General features: G+C 40.2%; 2 long non-coding RNA genes across 2 annotated transcripts; both read left to right on the top strand.

Moving 5' to 3' along the window:
- Positions 1–2,705: 2,705 nt before the first annotated feature.
- Positions 2,706–5,457, top strand: LOC308085429. Its single transcript, XR_013933169.1, has 4 exons — positions 2,706–2,842; positions 3,534–3,605; positions 3,802–3,928; positions 5,339–5,457. It is a non-coding gene; the product is annotated as an uncharacterized lncRNA (long non-coding RNA).
- Positions 5,458–7,902: 2,445 nt separating this feature from the next.
- LOC308085648 lies at positions 7,903–10,379 on the top strand. Its single transcript, XR_013933201.1, has 3 exons — positions 7,903–8,018; positions 8,865–9,014; positions 10,272–10,379. It is a non-coding gene; the product is annotated as an uncharacterized lncRNA (long non-coding RNA).

Raw genomic sequence — 10,379 nt, 5'->3', positions numbered from 1 at the left:
GATGAACAAACGTTTTTATGCCTCCGCCTGCAACAGATGGCTTGTCCATACGTACGTACGTACGCACAGTGCGTACATCCGTCCGTATGCCCGTCCGTACATCTGTCCGTTCCGACCTTGTGAATTTGATTCTAATAATATTAATAATAACAATAGCTTGAATTTATATGCCGCCTTTCATGAACCCAAGGAAGCTTTACATCAAAACAATGAACAACCAACAAACAACTATTTGCCAAAAGCCTGAGAGAATAGGTGTCTTTTCAAGGCAGCCTTAAAAGAGTCCAGTGTTGGAGCATGGCCAATCTCCATTGTGGGGGAGAGTTCCACAGGGCTGCCACACTGAAGGCTCTGTCCCCCAAGGTTTGCTTGCTTGTTTGGGGAATGTTGAGAGAATGTCATGACATTAAGCACAAACGTCCACTTGGACTGAACGATGAACTGATAAGAAGTACCCTAGGTGGTCAAATGTCAAGGTCACCTGTGCTCTCACAAAACGTTCGATACATTTCTCAATAAAAGTATTCATTCACTACATTTACTATATGAATCAGGCACAGATGTAAATGGCAAATGGTTGGCAGAGGCATACAATCGCGATGCAGTATTTCTGGTTGGATTTGTCCCTGAACATCAAACACGTGGTGAACACGTACCAGGTTTAATGTAGAAACATCTTTATAGGTGGCCTGGCTAACAATGCGGTAATAAAGTTGCAGACGTTCACCTTTAAACCTTTAGCCTTTACCTATTCATATTCACCGACCTGACATTTTAAAAATGTGTTTTATTCATTTGTATCTCCCCTGACCTTTTTAGATTCTTTTTAAAATATGTATTCACCTTTTTTAATATGCTGTACTGCTGTTTTACTTATCCTTATCCTTCACAGGCTACTACTGTTCAGAAAGAGCCACGACCCCCATGCCGTCAGATGGTGTGACGGGGGACAAATGTCCAGTGGGACACTTCTGTCCCGCAGGCTCAGCCTCTCCTGTCCCATGTCCCGACGGTCAACACTCTAACATCACAGGTACCACACACCATGTCCTCACGGTCAACACTCTAACATCACAGGTACCACACACCATGTCCTGACGGTCAACACTCTAACATCACAGGTACCACACACCATGTCCTGACGGTCAACACTCTAACATCACAGGTACCACACACCATGTCCTCACGGTCAACACTCTAACATCACAGGTACCACACACCATGTCCTCACGGTCAACACTCTAACATCACAGGTACCACACACCATGTCCTCACGGTCAACACTCTAACATCACAGGTACCACACACCATGTCCCGACGGTCAACACTCTAACATCACAGGTACCACACACCATGTCCTGACGGGCAACACTCTAACACATTGGTTCTCAAACTGGGGCTGGCTACCCAGCAAAATGTGTTATTAAAGCGTCACAATCATTTTAAACCCTTTATCCATATTTTATACTTTGGTTATTTTTGAAAAATCTTGAACATTAGTGAACATTGTTAACGCTTTTGGGGGTCCCTGGAACAAAATATTTCGAGATGGGGGTCCGTGGCCAAATTCATATCATTTTGGGGGTCCTTGACATGAAAAAGTTTGAGAACCACTGCTCTAACATCACAGGTACCACACACCGTGACCTACTTAGGTATTTGTATGGTGAAAGGTCAAAGTTCCCGTACTCCAATTTGAGAACCACTGTACTGTAGATGAAGTGAGATTTCAGTGAAATGTGTGTAACCATATGTTTACCAGTGATAGAATACAACCTTCTCACATGGTTTGAAAAGAAAAAGTCAACTGACCTACTGAGGCATTTGTGTGCTGAAAGGTGCTGAAAGGTCATCAAAGTTCAGATAAATGGACATGTGATGAGTTGCGTATGTGAAAAGATCATTTATCGTAAAAGTGGTATCCCAAACAGAAAATGAATGTTCTGTTTATCAATGAGCCGGAGAGATGGGGAGACCCCTGTTACTGAAAAATAACTCTCTAGTCTAAAGCAGTGATTACTATCGGAATATAGAGATATTTAACACTTACTTTAACATAAATAAAATAAACCTACACCCCCTTTAACCCATTCAAACCGGGAACGCATCTGTGTAACCACTTCCATATTTTGTACTTTGGCTATTCAAAAATAGCAGATATAGGCCTACAAGCTCATGAGCTTGTAGATCTGCTATTTTTGAAAAATCTTGACCATTTGTACTAGTATTTGAATATATATATTTTTAAAGGGAACATTTGTAACTCAAATCTTTGCTTTTAGGGAACAAAATATTTTGAGATGGGGGGGGGGGGGGGGTCGGCGGCCAAATAAATATAATTTTGGAGGGTCCTTGACATGAAACATTTTGAGAACCACTGATATTATAGCATATTATATTATATAACAGACGTTTTTCAGAAAACTGTTAGGAAGACATTTGTAGAATCCACAGAAGCAATGACTTGAGGTACAAATGTAAGCTTTAAAAATATATATATTCAAAGATTTGCACACACTTTCACGATTTTTCAAAAATAGCAGATCTGCTATTTTTGCATAGCCAAAGAAATCTAAAAATGACACAGATTCTTTCCCGGTCTAAATGGGTTAAGTGCGTGTATTAGCAAAAACCCTTCTTTGTTTTACCAACCCAGGGGCAGAGGAGTGTGAGGAGTGTCGTCCAGGGACCTACTGTCTCTCGGGGGAAGGGGTGCAGCTGTGTCCGGCGGGACACTACTGTCTGGGGGGCAGTGAGGAGGGCATCCTGCCCTGTCCCCCTGGCACTTACAGCCCTGAGCGCGCCCTCAGCCAAGTGGAGCAGTGCCTCATATGTCCAGCAGGTGAGAGCATTGCCACATACATTTTTCACTGCATCCCTGGTGTTGTCAGATGCAGGGAATTCTGAAATTAATTAATTGATTTGGATGAATTAACTGCTACTGACTAAATCAATGTATAGAAACGGGTGTAAAGGAATCCTATGGTTTGGATCAATTAACTTTGCACCTAATTTCACCTCAGGGATGAATAAAGTTTCAGCTCATCTTAGTTTTCATTCAAAGTAGGAATTATAGGCACATTCAACTACCAGTTTAACCACATGAACCCTAGCGTCACTATTCTGGCATGAACATTCGGTGAAAGTAGCAGATCTACAAGCGTCACAAACTATCACAATTGATCTACAAGTGATCCAATGCCTAATCGATCTACAGTCGATTTTTATGGTGTGGATCTTGTAGACCGGCTATTTTGGGTAAAGCCATTTGTTATAGAGGGGGAAAAAAGGAGCAGACCAAATATAGAGCCATGGGACACCGGTCAACTAATCATAATAGGGTTTAAGTGGTTAAAGGTTCTGTTTTCAAATATGTTTGACTAGGGCTCATGCCATTCACTCTGATCTTGCACTTGTACTGTAAATAGCTCCGGATAAGAGTGTCTGCTACAGTAAATGCCTGAATTCTATTTGTTATAAATGTTTTGTTTGTTGTTCCTGAATGTTGTCATGAAGTTGAATTGGTCCCACAGGCTTGTACTGTGAGGAGTGGGGTTTGTATGAACCCACTGGGCCCTGTCAGGCTGGCTACTTCTGCTTAGCAGGTACTGTCAAACATACATGCATTATACATTACTATCATTATTATGATGACATTTCATACCAGCACAGTCGCTGGCTTTTATATTAAGAGTGCACATTAAACTCTCTCTGAAAGTGTAACTTTAATTAACACAATTAATAAACGTGTCAGTGTATTTTACATTGCTATTCTAACTGAATTAATTAATCTTGTCAAAGGTATAAACTTCCGGAATCCAGATGGCAACTTCAGCACAGGAGTGGGAGGGGCGTGCCCACAGGGGCGGTACTGTCCTGAGGGAACCAGTCTGCCTGTGCCCTGTCCACTGGGAACCTACTCCAACAGGTTGGGCAAACACACTTCTTTTTTGTAATTAAGGTATTTATTCATTTTTCAACAAATAAACATGACATAACATAACAGACAAAAACCAACAACACAACAGAACAAATAGATAAAACAACAACATAAAATACCTAAAATAAAACAAGACATAACTAAAGCAGGCAGTCATACCTAAGCTAAGCGGACAACACCCCCCTACACCCCTTTATTTATCAGTTGTGATTATATGTCAATTGTGATCTGTTTGGCAAAACACACTTCTTAAAACCAATGATGGATGCTTTCTTGTTTATTTATTATTCATTTATTATAATTATCTTTTTAACAGTAGCTCTTCAGAGACGAGCCATCTAGAACAGTGGTTCTCAAACTTTTTCAAGTCAAGCCAAATTGATATGTATTTGGCCGCAGACCTCCATTTGAAAATGTTTTGTGCCAGAGACCTACAAAAGAGAAGATCTGTGTTACTTTTTTTTAAATCCCATTTAGACCTGAGGCCGATTTTTGAAAAACTTCAAATATTTATACAAAAAGTTTTGTTTTTGTTTTGCTATATACTGTACATAGCAACAAGGCTTGAAAGGTATAGTTACGTAATGGGGTTCCAGGTCTAAACGGGTTAGTAAAAATGTTCCAAACATTTTCAATATTTTCAAAATATTTTCAAAACAATTTCAGATATACAAGCAATTCCCCTAGTTGAAATGTAAAATGATGTGCCTGCCTGTGTGAGTGCTTGAATATATGTGCTCTTTGTGCATGTCTGTTTGTCTGTGTGCATTTAATATACATTTATGATAATATATTCATGCTTGTTGTGCCTGTGTGGGTGTATATAGCAGTGGTGGAAAAAGCACTACATTTCTTTACTTACGTAAAAGTATCAATACTGCAATGTAGAAATACTCTGTTACCAGTAAAAAGTCCGGAATTCAAAATTTACTTGAGTTAAAGTACAAAAGTATTGGTATCAAAATGTACTTAAAGTACCAAAAGTAGAAAGTACTCATTATGCAGAATGTCCCGTTTCACAAGTTTTCAAATAATAAGTATAAAATGTAAAAAATCTTTTGAAAATAGCAGATCTACAAGCTCGTAGATCGTCTATTTTCAAATGGCTGAAATGTATATCGGGCTGAAGTGGTTAATGTATGTTTTGTAATAATAATCAAAATCTATAAAGTAACTAGTAACTAAAGTTGTCAAATAGTTGTAGTGGAGTAAAAGTACAATATTTGCCTCTGTAGAGTAGAAGTAAAAGTATTGAAAATTGGAAATACTCCGGTAAAGTAAAAGTAACTCAAAATTGTACTTAAGTACAGTACTTGAGCGCTGGTATACTCAGTTACTTTCCACCACAGATGATAATATATTCATGCTTGTTGTGCCCATGTGGGCGTGTGTATATAGTGTGTATCTAGCAGAGGTGGGCGGCTGCATCCGGTGCCCGGCGGGACAGTTCTGTGGTTCTGTGGGTCTGACCCGTCCGTCTGGACCCTGTCAGGAAGGATTCTACTGCCCTGGAGGAGACGCTGCAGCCACCGGTACGCTACACACGGTCTGGAACACACACTGACTCTCACCACTTGAAACCCATTCAAACCGGGAACGCATCTGTGTAACCACTTGAACCATTATTTTATACTTTGGGCTATTCAAAAATAGCAGATCTACAAGCTCATAGCGCGGCACCGAGTGCCGCGCTATGAGCTTGTAGATCTGCTATTTATTTTTTTATCGTGAAAATGTGTGCAAATCTATGAATATATATATTTTTATAGCGAACATTTTTTACTCAAATCTTTGCTTCTGGGGGGTCCCTGGAACAACATATTTTGAGATGGCGGTCCACGGCCAAATACATATAATTCTGGGGGTCTTTGACATGAACAAAGTTTGAGAACCACTGATATATTATAGGAACATACGTTTTTTTTCAAAAACGGTTAAGATTTAGAAGACATTTGTAGAATCGCCCAGAAGCAAATATTTGAGTTAAAAAATGTTTGCTTTAGGTGGCACGGTGGCGCAGTCGGTAGCGCTGTCGCCTCACAGCTAGAAGGTGGGTTCAATTCCCGCAGGGGGCGCTGTGGGCACTGGGGGCGTGTTCTCTCCTCCGCGTCATCAGTGCCCATACCCTGGGGTTGGCGAAAGGGCCTTTCTGTGTGGAGTTTGCATGTTCTCCCCGTGTGTCCTAGGGTAGGAACTGGTTGGAATAACGTGTTCCTTCCACGCGCTACGTCCAACCAGGGAAACTCTACCCTGTCAGGTGATAAGAAGGTCAGTTGGCTCTCATGCATTGAAGGAGGCATGAGCTTGGCCCTGGCCTCCCTAGGTTGGCAGAGGGAAGGTAGTGCCCAGGATTACATAGACAATTGGCACTGGGTGTAAAAAATAGGGTTTACAAAATGAAAATGAAAAAAATGAAAATATTGTGATATTTATTTATTTTTGAACATTCTGGAACATATTTGAACATTTTCATCCATAAAGACATTCGCAAAATAGGAACGGCAGGTTAAAAAAAAAAAGTAAACTTATTTTATTAAAATGCTTTTGTTGTAGTGTTAAGTGTAAGGAGAAAAAAGAAAAGAAAAATCTGTTTCCCTTCATTTATTCATGATTTAATATTCAACAATAATTAGTTAATTAATACTTTCAAGGCCGAAAGCAACATGCTGATATTAAATAATGCAATATGGCACTTCTTATGAATAAGCTCTGGGTGTTTGGCATATTTGAATACTGAATTAAGTAGGATTCATCACATTAAAAGATTTGCATCCATAATCATTGTAAGTGTGTTTTTCAGTGGTGGAAGAAGTACGCACATTTTACCACAATGTAGAAATACTCTGTTACAAGTAAACATCTGGTAATCAAAATGTACTTGAGTAAAAGTACAAAAGTTTTGGCATCAAAATGTACTTACTCATTCAGTGCCAGACCTATTTCTGGCTGTGTTTGCCCAGTGGCAGAGATTCATCCATTTTTCTTACCTTTTCAAGTAGTCACAGAATATTTATCTCCAGTATGATCGATCCCCTGATGGTTGCTAATCCCAGAGGGTTTCACTGTGCTTCCGCAAAAAAGAGAAAATGTGATCGCGACCTCCCGTTCCCTTTATTCCACCTTTGAAAATAGCATGTCTCGGCCAAAAATACATAGTAAAAAAAAAAATACACAGGAGCCGAGATACAGGATTTTTAAGTGGTAAGTTAACCAAGAAGTGAATGGAGCCGTACATCTTTGGATCGCGATATCTTGGGTTCTGGACGTTTTTTCCATATTATACGTCAATGGCTCTGGGCAATTGGGCAAATCGGACGTATTATACGCTAAAGTACAGGGCTGGGTTTATGAATGTTTTGTAATAATAATCAAAATCTACAAAGTAACTTGTAACTAAAGTTTTCAAATAATTGAATATATAATATATATAATATATATTTGCCTCTGAGATCTAGTGGAGTAGAAGTAAAAGTATAGAAAATTGGAAATACTCCAGTAAAGTCAAAATTCCTAAAAATGTTACTTGAGTAAATGTACTTAAAAGTCCAAGCCTATCACCAGAACCCCCCCCCGAACTGTTTACTGTACGATTTTTTTTTGTATTGTATAGTATAGTATATTAAATATACAATACAAAAAAATGAAAATTACAGGCAAATCTTTGTAATAATTATTTTGTCTGTAATTAAAAGTTTCGATGAATGTGTATTCAATTCATCGATGGACCCCAATGGATACAAGCCATAGTGCTTTCTTGGGGTTTAATCCTTTTAGCAGACTTTGTATAGAACTGTACTTTCTGTGCTTTTGTTGGCAAACCGTTAATAAAGTATTCAATCAATTAATCAAAGTAACTTTCTTCCTCCTCATGCAGGCTCAGAGGGGGCCGGAAGGATGTGTCTAGCGGCTCATTACTGTCCGGGTGGCAGTGCCAGCCCCGTTCCGTGCCCAGCGGGAACCTATGCCAACCTGCCAGGCCAGACGCACTGCTCCCACTGTCCAGCTGGACACTACTGTCCTGAGAACACTGGCAACTTCACCCAGTTCCCATGCCCACCTGGACACTACTGCCTCGATGGTACGCCACCAGTCCAGGGCTCCCCAAACCTTTCCATGCCAAGTAGCCTTAGCATCAGGCTGTACCCCCCGAAAATAGCACCAATTTGTTTTTGCCGATCTACAAGTTTGATCTATGAGCTTGCAATTTTGTGTACAAAATGACATGCCCAAAATAGGGATGCCAGATTGGAAGTGGTTAAACTGGCACAGTCTACTGAATTAAAATGACTTTTTATTTTATTTTATTTATTCATAGTTAATTTTTTTTTAATGATTAGCCCCCTTTCCGTTGGCTGCTGCCCCATCACTGACAGAATTAATTTCAATGTTTCCTGATCAGTTTGCAAAAGCAACGATGTAAAAACTAAACATTTCCACTTTTACATGTTGAGGTTTGGAGTTTTTAAATCATTGTATTGGTAGATTTTTTCTGCTTGCTTCTAATAATAATAATAATAATAATAATACTACATGCGATTTATATAGCTCTTTTCTAGGTACTCCAAGTCGCTTTACAGAGCAGTTAAAAAACTACTTTATTAGAACAAACTAGTTCAAAAGGTTAAAACTATTAAAGAAAGGTAAACAAAACAAAAGGGAGGGGTGCGGGTTGTATGTAGGGAATGCAAGTCTGAAAAGGTGGGTTTTGAGTGTGGTTTTAAACATGGTGAGGGTGGGGGCAGCTCTGATGTGAGCTGTGATCGTGAGTTCCACAGTGAGGGGGCAGCCGCCGAGAAGGCTCAGTCACCCCAGGTTCGCTTATTTGTCCAGAGCTTCTATTGTATAATTTTTGATTGAATTACAGAAACACTTATTATTGTTTCAATAATAAGTGTGATTGGCGTATCGTTTTGTGCATATACAGGCACCAAACATGCCACCCAGTTCCCGTGTCCTCGTGGGTATTACAACCCCGAGCCCATGACCCAGAGCCTGGACAGCTGCCTGCCCTGTCCGCCTGGACACTACTGTGAGAAGGAGAGACTGGCCAGCGTCTCGGGAAAATGCAAAGCTGGTATGTAGTTGTAATAACCTTATGCTGTTCAGTGTTTTCTATAACGTTTTCAACCTTTTTCATGCCAAGTTATATACATTTGGCCACGGACACCCATCTGAAAATGGTTTGTTCCTAGGGACCCCCAGAAGAGAAGATTTGTGTTAAAAAATAGATCTACAAGCTCGCAGCGCGGCATGAAGTGACGCACTGTGAGCTTGTATATCTGCTATTTTTGAATAGCCAACGTATACAATATGGATAAAGGGGTGAAAATGTATTAACACCTTTTGCTGGGGACCCCCTGGAACCCCCTCAAGGACCACTGGTTGAGAACCACTGACTTAGACATTCCTTTCATAATTGACATTCAGTCGTTATGTTCCTATGGGGGTAGTTTACTGTATCTTCGATTATATGTCACTTGACAGACGATAATTGGTGAATTCAGTCAGGACAGCTCTCATCAAAGTTAAGCGCCACTCTCAACGTTAACATTTTGTTTTGGCAGCTTCAACGATGTAATTAATGTGTCATTTATGTATGCCATCTACTGCAGCATGCAGCATGAGAGATAGTATTAGGAGGCTTAAAAAAAAGGCTCCTAATGACTATGATTAGTGTGTGAATCAGCGTACAACTTTCTCTCAGTTGTGCCCGGTTTATACATGGCTGTACGGGGGTGTTGCTCGCCGAAAACCCACCTACTTACAAGCTCACAACACGTTGCTGATCCAATGCATTGTGAGCTTGTAGGTCTGCCGTTTTTTGGCGAGTATAAATGGATACAGGAAAGGTGGGCACATCTAGACACCTTGATGTAAAATTGGCTATTTTGTCCAAAATGTAAAAAAAGTGAATATTTGAAAAATGGTCTTAAGTAATGTAAAGTATACATGATGTGAACATGCACGGTACATCATTATCAGACTTCATTTTAGCCTTCAACTTAGATATACCGGTTTTGTAGTAATTTGTAGCAATTGTAGAAATATTAGACCTTAAATGTCGAATGTTTAAGCATGTTCTAATCATGTATACTTTACCTTTCTTAAAAACATTTTCCAAATTCCAAATAGCCAATTTAACACCGAGGTGCCCACTCCTCCTTGGTGCCAACCTATCATGTTACCTTATAAATTGGGCATTAGAGCGTGACTGCTGTGGCATGCCTGAACCCACACAACGCTCAATTAAAGCTTCAGTCTTGAGTCTCCTCCACGCGCCTTACTATATCATTTCCCTTTCCTCCCCCACCAATCTTTGTGCCTCTCTCAGGGTGGTTCTGTGTGTCGGCAGCATGGACCTCCCAGCCCTTCGACCTGGACAACTACACCAACGCCAACTGCCTGTGCCCTGCCACCTCCACTGGGGGGCGCTGTCAGG

Source organism: Gymnoscopelus braueri, assembly GCF_963280865.1.
Source record: "Gymnoscopelus braueri genome assembly, chromosome: 5".
Classification (NCBI taxonomy): Eukaryota; Metazoa; Chordata; class Actinopteri; order Myctophiformes; family Myctophidae; genus Gymnoscopelus; species Gymnoscopelus braueri.
Note: the sequence above shows the minus strand (reverse complement) of the source record. Positions and strands in the feature narration are given on the sequence as shown.